We start from the raw sequence: 4956 nt of genomic DNA on the forward strand, positions 1-4956 counted from the left end.
ATCTTCTGTTTCATTCTTAGATTTGTATTGTGAAGTGTCTGTTTTTAATGTATTTGTGTACTTGAAATGCAACCCTTTTCCCTCAAAATTACTAAATTGGTTTTCCAATTAAGTTGTGACAACAGAAACTGGGATTTCAATCTTGAGTCTTGTCAGTGGTTAGGTGTAGGCAGTAAAAACACTTTGGTGAATGTTAGGGAAGGATCAGGGTTTTGGTTAAATGTTGCTGCATACTTATTTGTGTATTGAACTAAGGCCACCATCACCAAGTGCTGCCAGTCCCTAAAACAAAAGCTATAATGTTGTAGTTGCTACAAGCGGGTATTGTATTGCAAGATAACAGAGCTGAAATTAACTTGCAGCCGTAGTCCTTCAAATTGGCTGTTGCAAATTAGTAGCATATAAGCATTATCAAGTCGGGGTGAAATGAACTAAGTCTTATGGCACCGTTAAAAGGAAGAAAATGTTTATACTTTTTTCAAATGGCCAAACTCAAAGAGAGCTGTAAACCATGCCATTATAGCCTCCTTTAACCCTGCCTCTCCGATCTCTCTCCAAGAACGCTGTGTCTTTTGCGTCTTTGTAGCAAGAATCGGGGATGCGAACACTTTTGGACGACCCTTAAAAGCATTCATGGTGTTGCGCTCAGTTATACAGACAGGAGGTGACAGAAATGGCTGTGTGAAGAAAGTGAGCATAAAGAAGTAGTTTATACCCTGCCTAATTTTACACATCCACACCTCTGTCCAAATGTAACTTAAAGTTGGTGTGATTGTTCGATCAGTTTTGGAGAGTTGCAAAAGTTGTCAGAATCAGCAATTCCCGATTTCAGTGGCAGAAAAGGAGTTTCTCTGCTGATCCAATACGGCAGATTGGTACTGGCATCGACAGACAACACATTTGGCTGCTGGCTATTACAGAAATAACAGACTTTATTTGAGAATATGTTTTGTTTAGAATGAGCTTAGTTCCTGAATTCTTTTTTACAAGCCATACCTACCTGAACTGCTTGTCTCTGTTGCAACAGAAAACAGAGAGGTCACTTAACTTGCATTTCTGTCAGCCTTGCAGTGGTAGCAGCCAGTTTGTTGTCCCTGCTCTTTCCTGGACTAAACAAAGCTGCCCTGGAAAGTTTGCAGAGTTGGACCAATAGTGACCAAGCAAATTAAACTTGATGGAAAACTTCCAGAACTTTCTTATCAAAAAAGTTTGTGCTGCCCTAAGTTAAACCGCATAGTCGTTTTCGATCCTGGCCCCAGTGTCACTCATGTAGTCTTTCACTGCTTCTCATTTACTAGCTCCTGGCCTTGCTAGTGTTGGACAACTGTAGCGTACATCCAGTCGTTCTATTTCGGCACTTTGGCTTTCCACGCTGTAGCTATAAAGGCTACATAAATTTAGATTGGTCCTGTGCCGTGCCCAGGACCAATCTTCCGGAGAGGCGGGGGTAATTTATGAGGTGCGATTCGTGGCATGAATATATCACCATCACTTTATTACAACCCATCACTGGGACTGATTAAATTGATCTGCAGATTGGTGGGCAGCACCAGACACCTCAACATAAAGGCATGCAAACTCTATTATAAGTTGCACTGTATGTTCAAAATCCAGTCACTTGAGTCATTTGAACATCACATAACAACTTACATGTATTTGCTTCTTTTCATTCCATTTTGTTGCTAATTTATCAGCACAGACGTTTTCGTTTCCTGTCTGTCCTTCTGTTTCCCTCTTCCTCCCTTCCTCCGTTCCTCCGTCTCTTTGCCCAACTGCCAACTCTAAGCAGAGACACACACACACACACACACACACACACACATACCTTTGCCTCACTAAAGCTGTGATGGAGATGTAAAGAATGCTGTTTGGCTGTGTTTGCTGGCAGATGTCTCTCCCATGACCAGCCTGACAGATTACGTTTAAACCTTCCAATTTAGTTCAACAGCCAGCATCTTGTGGGGAAAACCTTAGCGGGGAGAGAGAAAGGTAGGGAACACTGAGAATGAATCAGGGGAGGGAGAGAGTGGCCAAACACAGAGACTGCAGCTACCACAAGTGAGAGTTCGAGAAGACGACTTGTCTTAGAGAGACAAAGACTGATAAACCCTATGAGGGAGCAGAGTCAATGAGAAAGATCGAGAGGCTGTGAAAAGTCAAAGAGGGATAGGCAGAGCACTGTGGAGGAGAGAGGGGAGTCGGGGGGAGGGAGACAGCCGGAGCGAGTGAAGCCGGGGAGCACACATTTCCAAAGAGCCCATCCTGGCGAATGGATCACTGCGCATCAGACAGAACCCTTGTCGCTATGTGATTGATTGGCTAACGTGGAAGTGTGCTTGGAGTGTCCTAGTCAGCTGACAGGGGGGGGGTCTCGGGCTCGAGGAAGAGGGCTACACTAATCCTCCTACTTTAGGTGAAGCCTCCCATTCATTCGGGCACTTGTCCAGAGGACTTTTCTGTATTGAGGAAAAGGAGACAAGAAGAAGAGAGTGTCGAAGGAGCTTTTGCTGTCACTTCAGTCATGTCAATGCTAATTGCCACCCAGCAGATCGATACCACCACCTCCAAAATGGTAAGGCTGAAGCTGCACTCCTTCTGTAGTGTGCATGCTGAAGAACTGTTGAGCCGGATCTTTACTGTAACTGCAGCTCAGTGTTAGGGAGCCATGTCTTTATTAGTGCTATTAGGCCCATGTGGTTTGCATGATGCTAATCAACTCTAAGCAGACTTGTAGTCCTTCTTTTTTGTCATATTTTAGCTGTATTGTTTCCAATTTTGTCAGTCTTGGTGAATAATTCTGATGTAATAATTAGTGTGCATCTGGACAGTCCTATCAGCGGACAGCCAGGTCAGGCCATTGGACTGTGTGTGTTATATTGTGGGACAATGACAGGAGGTCTGCTTTTTTGATGACCCAGCGCCGTCCCCGGGGCTCTCCTTCATAACTCATTCACCATCTCTCAAGGCTCCAGGGCTAAGGTTAGACGGTAAATCAGACTCTTCACCTGTCTTGTTAAATCAGCCTCCTTTGCTCTTCTTTTTATCTACTTTATTTGCTTATTCAGCCCCCTCATTTGAACCCTCAGAAGCCCATCAAAGTTTTGTCACATCAGTGGGTCTGATAGAGCGTGGCTTGGGCCAGAAGTGACTCTTTTAGTGCTTGTGCCCGCTTGTTTGGGGATGAAATTTAAGCTGCTGTAACACACTTGTCAAGTGGCCTTGGCTGCAGTGGCGTGTTTGGGGAATTACACAAGTTTCAGATTACTTGGAGGATATATGACAAAAATGAAACATTTTGCACTAAAATACTCAAGTTGCGGGGGTTGTGAGATGGCTCACTAGACTGTAATATAAATTTAGTTTAATCCCTCTAACAACTAAATGCCTAAATGGCACTGTATATCAAAACGTGAATCCAGTGCAATTACGGCAGAAATGCTCTAAGATTAAGCAAGTGTGAATAAGATTAAAGCAAAGTAGACACAGAAACGTGTGCAGCACTCACCAAATGCATTTGCATGTTTTGACACCATTAAAGTCACCTATTAGTGGCGTTTCTTGAACTGTGGTGAAATCGCTCAGATCATGTTGTGTAAGTGGGAGGGGGGGAAGTGCAGTCTTTAATTAGCTAGAACAATGAGGCCGGAGAAGACAAAAAAGAAAAGAGCTCACAATGAAGTTACACATGTTGCATTTTTACACACATTTTAAGGTGTGTGACAAAGAAAAGAGCATGGAAAAAAAAATGCAGTTGTCAGAGCAACTGAACAAGCGGGAGTTAAACTAATAACTAATAACAGCATGTAGGTTTGTTTTGAAAATGTGAAGTTAAAGCTAGTATCATTCTATTTTTAATTGATAAATCAGGATTAGGTGGTGGTGTATTGTGAAACACAAACTGGAGCATTTCCCAAAGTTGTAGACAACCTCATTTTCTGCTAGTGAGCAATGGTTATAGTCCTGTAATGACTAATCTATTGTCCTGGCTGGTAATAGCATTTTATTTGTCTTTTAAAGCGATCAAGCGTGAGCTTCTTCATATTTGGTCTATTTTCCCACATAGCAGCAATAGCTGATTCAAATAAACAGCACGCTTTAACACAACCTTCCTGAGAGCAACATTTAGGAGGTTATTAACTTTGGCTTTAATACAGAAAACAGGCTTTATGCTTTTTTTTATTATGTTAATTGCTTTCACTGTCTTTACATAATCAGCCCATTGCTCAAATAAATGTGATTATTGATTTGAGAATTGTCAAATCATGGAAATATTATTAAGCTTCAGCGTCACTGACATTATTAGCCGTAGGTGCATTATTCGGTTTATGTAAATGTGGTCGATCTGTGTCGGGTATGGAAGCACAACATGTGGACATTTGCTTTTACTTAATCACTACTTGTCTTAATGGCTTTTTATCAGTGATGCCTCTCACCTGGCTGCAAATGATCATGAGAGGGTTGTTTGCCAAATTGGTTATGTATATACAGCATGTCAGCCACAGTTGTTTAGATAAGGGCAGTCTGATATTTTAATGTTGGTTTTGTAGATCATACTAGTCAAAAGCAGCAGAGCAGTTGCTTTTCTTGAGCCTTTGTGCTAAACTGAAACCAGGGAGAGTACTTTTCCCAATTTGTTTTAGGTGGAAAAAAAAATAATTTCTTGCCTTCAAGCTTCATGCCGCTTCGTATCTTGACAGGTCCCATCTCCTCTCTGTTTCTTCTTTCAGTTTGAATCCCCCGGTTTCAGTACGCTCTGTTTCATCAACTAGTCGCCACCAGTGCACTTTAACCATGATGTACTGGATCCAGTGCTCTTGTCTCTCACGTCCCGGAGCCTGGGGTCAGTCCTTTGATACCTGCAGATCAGATGATTTGGAGCACAGTCACAGCATCCAGACATGTCTGAGGGTTTTGATGTGCCAGATTTATTACAAAGCCCCCCCCCCCCCCCCCCCC

The sequence above is a fragment of the Morone saxatilis genome, unplaced genomic scaffold, assembly GCF_004916995.1.
Source record: "Morone saxatilis isolate NCDOM2014 unplaced genomic scaffold, NCSU_SB_2.0 Contig0, whole genome shotgun sequence".
Classification (NCBI taxonomy): Eukaryota; Metazoa; Chordata; class Actinopteri; family Moronidae; genus Morone; species Morone saxatilis.